A 15,985-nucleotide genomic window follows, 5' to 3' on the forward strand; every position below is an offset into this window, starting at 1 on the left:
ACTGTCCAGGAACTCCACTGAGAGGACTGTACATGTGTAGTAGTCAGGGACTCCACTGAGTGGACTGTACATGTGTAGTAGTCAGGGACTCCACTGAGTGGACTGTACATGTGTAGTAGTCACTGTCCAGGGACTCCACTGAGTGGACTGTACATGTGTAGTAGTCAGGGACTCCACTGAGTGGACTGTACATGTGTAGTAGTCACTGTCCAGCGACTCCACTGAGTGGACTGTACATGTGTAGTAGTCACTGTCCAGGGACTCCACTGAGTGGACTGTACATATGTCATAGTCAGGGACTCCACTGAGTGGACTGTACATGTGTAGTAGTCTCTGTCCAGGGGCTCCACTGAGTGGACTGTACATGTGTAGTAGTCACTGTCCAGGGACTCCACTGAGAGGACTGTACATGTGTAGTAGTCAGGGACTCCACTGAGTGGACTGTACATGTGTAGTGGTCAGGGACTCCACTGAGTGGACTGTACATGTGTAGTAGTCAGGGACTCCACTGAGTGGACTGTACATGTGTAGTAGTCAGGGACTCCACTGAGTTGACTACATGTGTAGTAGTCAGGGACTCCACTGAGTGGACTGTACATGTGTAGTAGTCACTGTCCAGGGACTCCACTGAGTGGACTGTACATGTGTAGTAGTCTCTGTCCAGGGACTCCACTGAGTGGACTGTACATGTGTAGTAGTCACTGTCCAGGGACTCCACTGAGTGGACTGTACATGTGTAGTAGTCACTGTCCAGGGACTCCACTGAGTGGACTGTACATGTGTAGTAGTCACTGTCCAGGGATTCCACTGAGTGGACTGTACATATGTCGTAGTCAGGGACTCCACTGAGTGGACTGTACATGTGTAGTAGTCACTGTCCAGGGACTCCACTGAGTGGACTGTACATGTGTAGTAGTCAGGGACTCCACTGAGTGGACTGTACATGTGTAGTAGTCACTGTCCAGGGACTCCACTGAGTGGACTGTACATGTGTAGTAGTCACTGTCCAGGGACTCCACTGAGTGGACTGTACATGTGTAGTAGTCACTGTCCAGGGACTCCACTGAGTGGACTGTACATATGTCGTAGTCAGGGACTCCACTGAGTGGACTGTACATGTGTAGTAGTCAGGGACTCCACTAAGTGGACTGTACATGTGTAGTAGTCAGGGACTCCACTGAGTGGACTGTACATGTGTAGTGGTCAGGGACTCCACTGAGTGGACTGTACATGTGTACTAGCCAGCAACTCCACTGAGTGGACTGTACATGTGTAGTAGTCACTGTCCAGCGACTCCACTGAGTGGACTGTACATGTGTAGTAGTCACTGTCCAGGGACTCCACTGAGTGGACTGTACATATGTCATAGTCAGCGACTCCACTGAGTGGACTGTACATGTGTAGTAGTCACTGTCCAGGGACTCCACTGAGTGGACTGTACATGTGTAGTAGTCACTGTCCAGGGACTCCACTGAGTGGACTGTATATAGGTCGTAGTCAGGGACTCCACTGAGTTGACTGTACATGTGTAGTAGTCAGGGACTCCACTGAGTGGACTGTACATGTGTAGTAGTCTCTGTCCAGGGACTCCACTGAGTGGACTGTACATGTGTAGTAGTCACTGTCCAGGAACTCCACTGAGAGGACTGTACATGTGTAGTAGTCAGGGATTCCACTGAGTGGACTGTACATGTGTAGTGGTCAGGGACTCCACTGAGTGGACTGTACATGTGTAGTAGTCAGGGACTCCACTGAGTGGACTGTACATGTGTAGTAGTCAGGGACTCCACTGAGTGGACTGTACATGTGTAGTAGTCACTGTCCAGGGACTCCACTGAGTGGACTGTACATGTGTAGTAGTCAGGGACTCCACTGAGTGGACTGTACATGTGTAGTAGTCACTGTCCAGCGACTCCACTGAGTGGACTGTACATGTGTAGTAGTCACTGTCCAGGGACTCCACTGAGTGGACTGTACATATGTCATAGTCAGCGACTCCACTGAGTGGACTGTACATGTGTAGTAGTCACTGTCCAGGGACTCCACTGAGTGGACTGTACATGTGTAGTAGTCACTGTCCAGGGACTCCACTGAGTGGACTGTATATAGGTCGTAGTCAGGGACTCCACTGAGTGGACTGTACATGTGTAGTAGTCAGGGACTCCACTGAGTGGACTGTACATGTGTAGTAGTCAGGGACTCCACTGAGTGGACTGTACATGTGTACTAGCCAGCAACTCCACTGAGTGGACTGTACATGTGTAGTAGTCACTGTCCAGGGACTCCACTGAGTGGACTGTACATGTGTAGTAGTCACTGTCCAGGGACTCCACTGAGTGGACTGTACATGTGTAGTAGTCAGAGACTCCAGTGAGTGGACTGTACATGTGTAGTAGTCCGGCACTCCACTGAGTGGACTGTACATGTGTAGTAGTCAGGGACTCCACTGAGCGGACTGTACATGTGTAGTAGTCAGCAACTCCACTGAGTGGACTGTACATGTGTCGTAGTCAGAGACTCCACTGAGTGGACTGTACCTGTGTAGTAGTCAAGGACTCCACTGAGTTGACTGTACATGTGTAGTAGTCAGGGACTCCACTGAGTGGACTGTACATGTGTAGTAGTCTCTGTCCAGGGGCTCCACTGAGTGGACTGTACATGTGTAGTAGTCACTGTCCAGGGACTCCACTGAGAGGACTGTACATGTGTAGTAGTCAGGGACTCCACTGAGTGGACTGTACATGTGTAGTGGTCAGGGACTCCACTGAGTGGACTGTACATGTGTAGTAGTCAGGGACTCCACTGAGTGGACTGTACATGTGTAGTAGTCAGGGACTCCACTGAGTTGACTACATGTGTAGTAGTCAGGGACTCCACTGAGTGGACTGTACATGTGTAGTAGTCACTGTCCAGGGACTCCACTGAGTTGACTGTACATGTGTAGTAGTCTCTGTCCAGGGACTCCACTGAGTGGACTGTACATGTGTAGTAGTCACTGTCCAGGGACTCCACTGAGTGGACTGTACATGTGTAGTAGTCACTGTCCAGGGACTCCACTGAGTGGACTGTACATGTGTAGTAGTCACTGTCCAGGGATTCCACTGAGTGGACTGTACATATGTCGTAGTCAGGGACTCCACTGAGTGGACTGTACATGTGTAGTAGTCACTGTCCAGGGACTCCACTGAGTGGACTGTACATGTGTAGTAGTCAGGGACTCCACTGAGTGGACTGTACATGTGTAGTAGTCACTGTCCAGGGACTCCACTGAGTGGACTGTACATGTGTAGTAGTCACTGTCCAGGGACTCCACTGAGTGGACTGTACATATGTCGTAGTCAGGGACTCCACTGAGTGGACTGTACATGTGTAGTAGTCAGGGACTCCACTAAGTGGACTGTACATGTGTAGTAGTCAGGGACTCCACTGAGTGGACTGTACATGTGTAGTTGTCAGGGACTCCACTGAGTGGACTGTACATGTGTACTAGCCAGCAACTCCACTGAGTGGACTGTACATGTGTAGTAGTCAGGGACTCCACTGAGTGGACTGTACATGTGTAGTAGTCAGGGACTCCACTGAGTGGACTGTACATGTGTAGTAGTCAGGGACTCCACTGAGTGGACTGTACATGTGTAGTAGTCACTGTCCAGGGACTCCACTGAGTGGACTGTACATGTGTAGTAGTCACTGTCCAGGGACTCCACTGAGTGGACTGTACATGTGTAGTAGTCAGGGACTCCACTGAGTGGACTGTACATGTGTAGTAGTCACTGTCCAGGGACTCCACTGAGTGGACTGTACATGTGTAGTAGTCAGGGACTCCACTGAGTGGACTGTACATGTGTAGTAGTCACTGTCCAGCGACTCCACTGAGTGGACTGTACATGTGCAGTAGTCAGGGACGCCACTGAGTGGACTGTACATGTGTATTAGTCAGCAACTCCACTGAGTGGACTGTACATGTGTACTAGCCAGCAACTCCACTGAGTGGACTGTACATGTGTAGTAGTCACTGTCCAGGGACTCCACTGAGTGGACTGTACATGTGTAGTAATCACTGTCCAGGGACTCCACTGAGTGGACTGTACATGTGTAGTAGTCACTGTCCAGGGACTCCACTGAGTGGACTGTACATGTGTAGTAGTCACTGTCCAGGGACTCCACTGAGTGGACTGTACATGTGTAGTAGTCACTGTCCACGGACTCCACTGAGTGGACTGTACATGTGTAGTAGTCAGGGACTCCACTGAGTGGACTGTACATGTGTAGTAGTCACTGTCCAGGGACTCCACTGAGTGGACTGTACATGTGTAGTAGTCACTGTCCAGGGACTCCACTGAGTGGACTGTACATGTGTAGTAGTCAGGGACTCCATTGAGTGGACTGTACATGTGTAGTAGTCAGGGACTCCACTGAGTGGACTGTACATGTGTAGTAGTCACTGTCCAGGGACTCCACTGAGTGGACTGTACATGTGTAGTAGTCACTGTCCAGGGACTCCACTGAGTGGACTGTACATGTGTAGTAGTCACTGTCCAGGGACTCCACTGAGTGGACTGTACATGTGTAGTAGTCACTGTCCAGGGACTCCACTGAGAGGACTGTACATGTGTAGTAGTCAGGGATTCCACTGAGTGGACTGTACATGTGTAGTGGTCAGGGACTCCACTGAGTGGACTGTACATGTGTAGTAGTCAGGGACTCCACTGAGTGGACTGTACATGTGTAGTAGTCAGGGACTCCACTGAGTGGACTGTACATGTGTAGTAGTCAGGGACTCCACTGAGTGGACTGTACATGTGTAGTAGTCACTGTCCAGGGACTCCACTGAGTGGACTGTACATGTGTAGTAGTCAGGGACTCCACTGAGTGGACTGTACATGTGTAGTAGTCACTGTCCAGCGACTCCACTGAGTGGACTGTACATGTGTAGTAGTCACTGTCCAGGGACTCCACTGAGTGGACTGTACATATGTCATAGTCAGGGACTCCACTGAGTGGACTGTACATGTGTAGTAGTCACTGTCCAGGGACTCCACTGAGTGGACTGTACATGTGTAGTAGTCACTGTCCAGGGACTCCACTGAGTGGACTGTATATATGTCGTAGTCAGGGACTCCACTGAGTGGACTGTACATGTGTAGTAGTCAGGGACTCCACTGAGTGGACTGTACATGTGTAGTAGTCAGGGACTCCACTGAGTGGACTGTACATGTGTAGTAGTCAGGGACTCCACTGAGTGGACTGTACATGTGTACTAGCCAGCAACTCCACTGAGTGGACTGTACATGTGTAGTAGTCACTGTCCAGGGACTCCACTGAGTGGACTGTACATGTGTAGTAGTCACTGTCCAGGGACTCCACTGAGTGGGCTGTACATGTGTAGTAGTCAGAGACTCCAGTGAGTGGACTGTACATGTGTAGTAGTCAGGGACTCCACTGAGTGGACTGTACATGTGTAGTAGTCAGGGACTCCACTGAGCGGACTGTACATGTGTAGTAGTCAGCAACTCCACTGAGTGGACTGTACATGTGTAGTAGTCAGAGACTCCACTGAGTGGACTGTACCTGTGTAGTAGTCAAGGACTCCACTGAGTTGACTGTACATGTGTAGTAGTCAGGGACTCCACTGAGTGGACTGTACATGTGTAGTAGTCTCTGTCAGGGGGCTCCACTGAGTGGACTGTACATGTGTAGTAGTCACTGTCCAGGGACTCCACTGAGAGGACTGTACATGTGTAGTAGTCAGGGACTCCACTGAGTGGACTGTACATGTGTAGTGGTCAGGGACTCCACTGAGTGGACTGTACATGTGTAGTAGTCAGGGACTCCACTGAGTGGACTGTACATGTGTAGTAGTCAGGGACTCCACTGAGTTGACTACATGTGTAGTAGTCAGGGACTCCACTGAGTGGACTGTACATGTGTAGTAGTCACTGTCCAGGGACTCCACTGAGTGGACTGTACATGTGTAGTAGTCTCTGTCCAGGGACTCCACTGAGTGGACTGTACATGTGTAGTAGTCACTGTCCAGGGACTCCACTGAGTGGACTGTACATGTGTAGTAGTCACTGTCCAGGGACTCCACTGAGTGGACTGTACATGTGTAGTAGTCACTGTCCAGGGATTCCACTGAGTGGACTGTACATATGTCGTAGTCAGGGACTCCACTGAGTGGACTGTACATGTGTATTAGTCACTGTCCAGGGACTCCACTGAGTGGACTGTACATGTGTAGTAGTCAGGGACTCCACTGAGTGGACTGTACATGTGTAGTAGTCACTGTCCAGGGACTCCACTGAGTGGACTGTACATGTGTAGTAGTCACTGTCCAGGGACTCCACTGAGTGGACTGTACATGTGTAGTAGTCACTGTCCAGGGACTCCACTGAGTGGACTGTACATATGTCGTATTAAGGGACTCCACTGAGTGGACTGTACATGTGTAGTAGTCACTGTCCAGGGACTCCACTGAGTGGACTGTACATGTGTAGTAGTCAGGGACTCCACTGAGTGGACTGTACATGTGTAGTAGTCAGGGACTCCACTGAGTGGACTGTACATGTGTAGTAGTCAGGGACTCCACTGAGTGGACTGTACATGTGTAGTAGTCAGGGACTCCACTGAGTGGACTGTACATGTGTAGTAGTCAGGGACTCCACTGAGTTAACTGTACATGTGTAGTAGTCAGGGACTCCACTGAGTGGACTGTGCATGTGTAGTAGTCACTGTCCAGGGACTCCACTGAGTGGACTGTACATGTGTAGTAGTCAGGGACTCCACTGAGTGGACTGTACATGTGTAGTAGTCACTGTCCAGGGACTCCACTGAGTGGACTGTACATGTGTAGTAGTCAGGGACTCCACTGAGTGGACTGTACATGTGTAGTAGTCACTGTCCAGGGACTCCACTGAGTGGACTGTACATGTGCAGTAGTCAGGGACGCCACTGAGTGGACTGTACATGTGTAGTAGTCAGCAACTCCACTGAGTGGACTGTACATGTGTACTAGCCAGCAACTCCACTGAGTGGACTGTACATGTGTAGTAGTCAGCAACTCCACTGAGTGGACTGTACATGTGTAGTAGTCAGCAACTCCACTGAATGGACTGTACATGTGTAGTAGTCACTGTCCAGGGACTCCACTGAGTGGACTGTACATGTGTAGTAGTCACTGTCCAGGGACTCCACTGAGTGGACTGTACATGTGTAGTAGTCACTGTCCAGGGACTCCACTGAGTGGACTGTACATGTGTAGTAGTCACTGTCCAGGGACTCCACTGAGTGGACTGTACATGTGTAGTAGTCACTGTCCAGGGACTCCACTGAGTGGACTGTACATGTGTAGTAGTCACTGTCCAGGGACTCCACTGAGTGGACTGTACATGTGTAGTAGTCACTGTCCAGGGACTCCACTGAGTGGACTGTACATGTGTAGTAGTCAGGGACTCCACTGAGTGGACTGTACATGTGTAGTAGTCACTGTCCAGGGACTCCACTGAGTGGACTGTACATGTGTAGTAGTCACTGTCCAGGGACTCCACTGAGTGGACTGTACATGTGTAGTAGTCACTGTCCATGGACTCCACTGAGTGGACTGTACATGTGTAGTAGTCAGGGACTCCACTGAGTGGACTGTACATGTGTAGTAGTCACTGTCCAGGGACTCCACTGAGTGGACTGTACATGTGTAGTAGTCACTGTCCAGGGACTCCACTGAGTGGACTGTACATGTGTAGTAGTCACTGTCCAGGGACTCCACTGAGTGGACTGTACATGTGTAGTAGTCTCTGTCCAGGGACTCCACTGAGTGGACTGTACATGTGTAGTAGTCACTGTCCAGGGACTCCACTGAGTGGACTGTACATGTGTAGTAGTCACTGTCCAGGGACTCCACTGAGTGGACTGTACATGTGTAGTAGTCTCTGTCCAGGGACTCCACTGAGTGGACTGTACATGTGTAGTAGTCACTGTCCAGGGACTCCACTGAGTGGACTGTACATGTGTAGTAGTCACTGTCCAGGGACTCCACTGAGTGGACTGTACATGTGTAGTAGTCAGAGACTCCACTGAGTGGACTGTACATGTGTAGTAGTCACTGTCCAGGGACTCCACTGAGTGGACTGTACATGTGTAGTAGTCACTGTCCAGGGACTCCACTGAGTGGACTGTACATGTGTACTAGCCAGCAACTCCACTGAGTGGACTGTACATGTGTAGTAGTCACTGTCCAGGGACTCCACTGAGTGGACTGTAAATGTGTAGTAGTCAGAGACTCCACTGAGTGGACTGTACATGTGTAGTAGTCACTGTCCAGGGACTCCACTGAGTGGACTGTACATGTGTAGTAGTCACTGTCCAGGGACTCCACTGAGTGGACTGTACATGTGTAGTAGTCACTGTCCAGGGACTCCACTGAGAGGACTGTACATGTGTAGTAGTCAGAGACTCCACTGAGTGGACTGTACATGTGTAGTTGTCACTGTCCAGGGACTCCACTGAGTGGACTGTACATGTGTAGTAGTCAGGGACTCCACTGAGTGGACTGTACATGTGTAGTGGTCAGGGACTCCACTGAGTGGACTGTACATGTGTAGTAGTCAGGGACTCCACTGAGTGGACTGTACATGTGTAGTAGTCAGGGACTCCACTGAGTGGACTGTACATGTGTAGTAGTCAGGGACTCCACTGAGTGGACTGTACATGTGTAGTAGTCAGGGACTCCACTGAGTGGACTGTACATGTGTAGTAGTCACTGTCCAGGGACTCCACTGAGTGGACTGTACATGTGTAGTAGTCAGGGATTCCACTGAGTGGACTGTACATGTGTAGTAGTCAGGGACTCCACTGAGTGGACTGTACATGTGTAGTAGTCACTGTCCAGGGACTCCACTGAGTGGACTGTACATGTGTAGTAGTCAGGGACTCCACTGAGTGGACTGTACATGTGTAGTAGTCAGGGACTCCACTGAGTGGACTGTACATGTGTAGTAGTCAGGGACTCCACTGAGTGGACTGTACATGTGTAGTAGTCACTGTCCAGGGACTCCACTGAGTGGACTGTACATGTGTAGTAGTCAGGGACTCCACTGAGTGGACTGTACATGTGTAGTAGTCAGGGACTCCACTGAGTGGACTGTACATGTGTAGTAGTCACTGTCCAGGGACTCCACTGAGTGGACTGTACATGTGTAGTAGTCAGGGATTCCACTGAGTGGACTGTACATGTGTAGTAGTCAGGGACTCCACTGAGTGGACTGTACATGTGTAGTAGTCAGGGACTCCACTGAGTGGACTGTACATGTGTAGTAGTCAGGGACTCCACTGAGTGGACTGTACATGTGTAGTAGTCACTGTCCAGGGACTCCACTGAGTGGACTGTACATGTGTAGTAGTCAGGGACTCCACTGAGTGGACTGTACATGTGTAGTAGTCAGGGACTCCACTGAGTGGACTGTACATGTGTAGTAGTCACTGTCCAGGGACTCCACTGAATGGACTGTACATGTGTAGTAGTCAGGGACTCCACTGAGTGGACTGTACATGTGTAGTAGTCGCTGTCCAGGGACTCCACTGAGTGGACTGTACATGTGTAGTAGTCGCTGTCCAGGGACTCCACTGAGTGGACTGTACACGTGTCGTGGTCAGAGACTCCAGCATTGTCTTCTTGCTCCAAACAAAACAAATCGATGATTCTGAATAAAAGAATGGTTGTGAACATGTGGCTGTAAAATCCCAATAAACAGAATAACTACATTGTATAATCTGTTTGTATGGTGCATATTGTGAAATGTGAGCCACCAAGTAGAAAATTAGACCCGAAAACTGAAAGGATAAGGCTATAGTTGCACAATCTTTCTGAGCTCTGTGACCAGGGATTGATAGTGTGTCAATGGATCGGTCGGCCACATTGTGACTTGGTTGATAGTGGGTCAGTGGATCGGTCGGCCACATTGTGACTTGGTTGATAGTGGGTCAGTGGATCAGTCGGCCAGTGTGACTTGGTTGATAGTGGGTCAGTGGATCGGTCGGCCACAGTGTGACTTGGTTGATAGTGGGTCAGTGGATCGGTCGGCCACAGTGTGACTTGGTTGATAGTGTGTCAATGGATCGGTCGGCCACATTGTGACTTGGTTGATAGTGGGTCAGTGGATCGGTCGGCCACATTGTGACTTGGTTGATAGTGGGTCAGTGGATCAGTCGGCCAGTGTGACTTGGTTGATAGTGGGTCAGTGGATCGGTCGGCCACAGTGTGACTTGGTTGATAAAGTGTCAATGGATCTGTCGGCCACATTGTGACTTGGTTGATAGTGGGTCAGTGGATCGGTCAGCCACAGTGTGACTTGGTTGATAGTGTGTCAATGGATCTGTCGGCCACATTGTGACTTGGTTGATAGTGGGTCAGTGGATCGGTCGGCCACAGTGTGACTTGGTTGATAGTGTGTCAATGGATCTGTCGGCCACATTGTGACTTGGTTGATAGTGGGTCAGTGGATCGGTCGGCCACAGTGTGACTTGGTTGATAAAGTGTCAATGGATCGGTCGGCCACATTGTGACTTGGTTGATAGTGGGTCAACTGATCGGTCGGCCACAGTGTGACTTGGTTGATAGTGGGTCAATGGATCCGTCGGCAATATTGTGACTTGGTTGATAAAGTGTCAATGGATCGGTCGGCCACATTGTGACTTGGTTGGAAGTGGATCAATGGATCGGTCGGCCACATTGTGACTTGGTTGATAGTGGGTCAGTAGGTCGGCCACAGTGTGACTTGGTTGATAGTGTGTCAATGGATCGGTCGGCCACATTGTGACTTGGTTGGAAGTGGATCAATGGATCCGTCGGCCACATTGTGACTTGGTTGATAGTGGGTCATTGTACCTGACAGCGTGGATCAGGTGGCCACAGTGTGACTTGGTTGATAGTGGGTCAGTGGATCGGTCGGCCATAGTGTGACTTGGTTGATAGTGGGTCATTGTACCTGACAGCGTGGATCAGGTGGCCACAGTGTGACTTGGTTGATAGTGGGTCATTGTACCTGACAGCGTGGATCGGGTTGCCAGTGTGTGACTTGGTTGATAGTGGGTCATTGTACCTGACAGCGTGGATCGGGTTGCCAGTGTGTGACTTGGTTGATAGTGGGTCATTGTACCTGACAGCGTGGATCGGGTTGCCAGTGTGTGACTTGGTTGATAGTGGGTCATTGTACCTGACAGCGTGGATCGGGTTGCCAGTGTGTGACTTGGTTGATAGTGGGTCATTGTACCTGACAGCGTGGATCGGGTTGCCAGTGTGTGACTTGGTTGATAGTGGGTCATTGTACCTGACAGCGTGGATCGGGTTGCCAGTGTGTGACTTGGTTGATAGTGGGTCATTGTACCTGACAGCGTGGATCGGGTTGCCAGTGTGTGACTTGGTTGATAGTGGGTCATTGTACCTGACAGTGTGGATTGAGTGGCCACAGTGTGACTTGGTTGATAGTGGGTCAGTGGATCGGTCGGCCACAGTGTGACTTGGTTGATAGTGGGTCATTGTACCTGACAGCGTGGATCAGGTGGCCACAGTGTGACTTGGTTGATAGTGGGTCAGTGGATCGGTCGGCCACAGTGTGACTTGGTTGATAGTGGGTCATTGTACCTGACAGCGTGGATCGGGTTGCCAGTGTGTGACTTGGTTGATAGTGGGTCATTGTACCTGACAGCGTGGATCGGGTTGCCAGTGTGTGACTTGGTTGATAGTGGGTCATTGTACCTGACAGCGTGGATCAGGTGGCCACAGTGTGACTTGGTTGATAGTGGGTCAGTGGATCGGTCGGCCACAGTGTGACTTGGTTGATAGTGGGTCATTGTACCTGACAGCGTGGATCAGGTGGCCACAGTGTGACTTGGTTGATAGTGGGTCAGTGGATCGGTCGGCCACAGTGTGACTTGGTTGATAGTGGGTCATTGTACCTGACAGCGTGGATCGGGTTGCCAGTGTGACTTGGTTTATAGTGGGTCATTGTACCTTACAGCGTGGATCAGGTGGCCACAGTGTGACTTGGTTGATAGTGGGTCATTGTACCTGACAGTGTGGATTGAGTGGCCACAGTGTGACTTGGTTGATAGTGGGTCATTGTACCTGACAGCGTGGATCGGTCGGCCACAGTGTGACTTGGTTGATAGTGGGTCAGTGGATCGGTCGGCCACAGTGTGACTTGGTTGATAGTGGGTCATTGTACCTGACAGCGTGGATCGGGTTGCCAGTGTGACTTGGTTGATAGTGGGTCAGTGGATCGGTCGGCCACAGTGTGACTTGGTTGATAGTGGGTCATTGTACCTGACAGCGTGGATCGGGTTGCCAGTGTGACTTGGTTGATAGTGGGTCAGTGGATCGGTCGGCCACAGTGTGACTTGGTTGATAGTGGGTCATTGTACCTGACAGCGTGGATCAGGTGGCCACAGTGTGACTTGGTTGATAGTGGGTCAGTGGATCGGTCGGCCACAGTGTGACTTGGTTGATAGTGGGTCATTGTACCTGACAGCGTGGATCGGGTTGCCAGTGTGACTTGGTTGATAGTGGGTCAGTGGATCAGGTGGCCACAGTGTGACTTGGTTGATAGTGGGTCAGTGGATCAGGTGGCCACAGTGTGACTTGGTTGATAGTGGGTCAGTGGATCAGGTGGCCACAGTGTGACTTGGTTGATAGTGGGTCATTGTACCTGACAGTGTGGATCAGGTGGCCACAGTGTGACTTGGTTGATAGTGGGTCAGTGGATCGGTCGGCCACAGTGTGACTTGGTTGATAGTGGGTCATTGTACCTGACAGCATGGATCAGGTGGCCACAGTGTGACTTGGTTGATAGTGGGTCATTGTACCTGACAGCGTGGATCAGGTGGCCAGTGTGTGACTTGGTTGATAGTGGGTCATTGTACCTGACAGCGTGGATCAGGTGGCCACAGTGTGACTTGGTTGATAGTGGGTCATTGTACCTGACAGCGTGGATCGGGTTGCCACAGTGTGACTTGGTTGATTGTGGGTCATTGTACCTGACAGCGTGGATCGGGTTGCCAGTGTGTGACTTGGTTGATAGTGGGTCATTGTACCTGACAGCGTGGATCAGGTGGCCACAGTGTGACTTGGTTGATAGTGGGTCAGTGGATCGGTCGGCCACATTGTGACTTGGTTGATAGTGGGTCAGTGGATCGGTCGGCCACAGTGTGACTTGGTTGATAGTGGGTCATTGTACCTGACAGCGTGGATCAGGTGGCCACAGTGTGACTTGGTTGATAGTGGGTCATTGTACCTGACAGCGTGGATCAGGTGGCCACAGTGTGACTTGGTTGATAGTGGGTCATTGTACCTGACAGCGTGGATCAGGTGGCCACAGTGTGACTTGGTTGATAGTGGGTCATTGTACCTGACAGCGTGGATCAGGTGGCCACAGTGTGACTTGGTTGATAGTGGGTCATTGTACCTGACAGCGTGGATCAGGTGGCCAGTGTGACTTGGTTGATAGTGGGTCATTGTACCTGACAGTGTGGATCAGGTGGCCAGTGTGTGACTTGGTTGATAGTGGGTCATTGTACCTGACAGCGTGGATCAGGTGGCCACAGTGTGACTTGGTTGATAGTGGGTCATTGTACCTGACAGCGTGGATCGGTCGGCCATAGTGTGACTTGGTTGATAGTGGGTCATTGTACCTGACAGCGTGGATCAGGTGGCCACAGTGTGACTTGGTTGATAGTGGGTCATTGTACCTGACAGCGTGGATCAGGTGGCCACAGTGTGACTTGGTTGATAGTGGGTCATTGTACCTGACAGCGTGGATCAGGTGGCCACAGTGTGACTTGGTTGATAGTGGGTCATTGTACCTGACAGCGTGGATCAGGTGGCCACAGTGTGACTTGGTTGATAGTGGGTCATTGTACCTGACAGCGTGGATCAGGTGGCCAGTGTGACTTGGTTGATAGTGGGTCATTGTACCTGACAGTGTGGATCAGGTGGCCAGTGTGTGACTTGGTTGATAGTGGGTCATTGTACCTGACAGCGTGGATCAGGTGGCCACAGTGTGACTTGGTTGATAGTGGGTCATTGTACCTGACAGTGTGGATCGGGTTGCCAGTGTGTGACTTGGTTGATAGTGGGTCATTGTACCTGACAGCGTGGATCGGGTTGCCAGTGTGTGACTTGGTTGATAGTGGGTCAGTGGATCGGTCGGCCACAGTGTGACTTGGTTGATAGTGGGTCAGTGGATCGGTCGGCCACAGTGTGACTTGGTTGATAGTGGGTCATTGTACCTGACAGCGTGGATCGGGTTGCCAGTGTGTGACTTGGTTGATAGTGGGTCATTGTACCTGACAGCGTGGATCGGGTTGCCAGTGTGTGACTTGGTTGATAGTGGGTCATTGTACCTGACAGCGTGGATCAGGTGGCCACAGTGTGACTTTGTTGATAGTGGGTCAGTGGATCGGTCGGCCACATTGTGACTTGGTTGATAGTGGGTCAGTGGATCGGTCGGCCACAGTGTGACTTGGTTGATAGTGGGTCATTGTACCTGACAGCGTGGATCAGGTGGCCAGTGTGACTTGGATGATAGTGGGTCATTGTACCTGACAGCGTGGATCAGGTGGCCACAGTGTGACTTGGTTGATAGTGGGTCATTGTACCTGACAGCGTGGATCAGGTGGCCAGTGTGTGACTTGGTTGATAGTGGGTCATTGTACCTGACAGCGTGGATCAGGTGGCCAGTGTGTGACTTGGTTGATAGTGGGTCAGTGGATCGGTCGGCCACAGTGTGACTTGGTTGATAGTGGGTCATTGTACCTGACAGCGTGGATCAGGTGGCCACAGTGTGACTTGGTTGATAGTGGGTCAGTGGATCGGTCGGCCACAGTGTGACTTGGATGATAGTGGGTCATTGTACCTGACAGCGTGGATCAGGTGGCCACAGTGTGACTTGGTTGATAGTGGGTCATTGTACCTGACAGCGTGGATCGGGTTGCCAGTGTGTGACTTGGTTGATAGTGGGTCATTGTACCTGACAGCATGGATCGGGTGGCCACAGTGTGACTTGGTTGATAGTGGGTCAGTGGATCAGGTGGCCACAGTGTGACTTGGTTGATAGTGGGTCATTGTACCTGACAGCGTGGATCGGGTTGCCAGTGTGTGACTTGGTTGATAGTGGGTCATTGTACCTGACAGTGTGGATTGAGTGGCCACAGTGTGACTTGGTTGATAGTGGGTCATTGTACCTGACAGCGTGGATCAGGTGGCCACAGTGTGACTTGGTTGATAGTGGGTCATTGTACCTGACAGTGTGGATTGAGTGGCCACAGTGTGACTTGGTTGATAGTGGGTCATTGTACCTGACAGTGTGGATTGAGTGGCCACAGTGTGACTTGGTTGATAGTGGGTCATTGTACCTGACAGCGTGGATCAGGTGGCCACAGTGTGACTTGGATGATAGTGGGTCATTGTACCTGACAGCGTGGATCGGGTTGCCAGTGTGTGACTTGGTTGATAGTGGGTCATTGTACCTGACAGCGTGGATCAGGTGGCCACCGTGTGACTTGGTTGATAGTGGGTCAGTGGATCGGTCGGCCACAGTGTGACTTGGTTGATAGTGGGTCATTGTACCTGACAGCGTGGATCGGGTTGCCAGTGTGTGACTTGGTTGATAGTGGGTCAGTGGATCGGTCGGCCACAGTGTGACTTGGTTGATAGTGGGTCATTGTACCTGACAGTGTGGATTGAGTGGCCACAGTGTGACTTGGTTGATAGTGGGTCATTGTACCTGACAGCGTGGATCAGGTGGCCACCGTGTGACTTGGTTGATAGTGGGTCATTGTACCTGACAGTGTGGATTGAGTGGCCACAGTGTGACTTGGTTGATAGTGGGTCATTGTACCTGACAGTGTGGATCAGGTGGCCAGTGTGTGACTTGGTTGATAGTGGGTCATTGTACCTGACAGCGTGGATCAGGTGGCCACAGTGTGACTTGGT

Source organism: Haliotis rufescens, unplaced genomic scaffold, assembly GCF_023055435.1.
Source record: "Haliotis rufescens isolate VD_foot unplaced genomic scaffold, xgHalRufe1.0.p SCAF_41, whole genome shotgun sequence".
Lineage (NCBI taxonomy): Eukaryota > Metazoa > Mollusca > Gastropoda > Lepetellida > Haliotidae > Haliotis > Haliotis rufescens.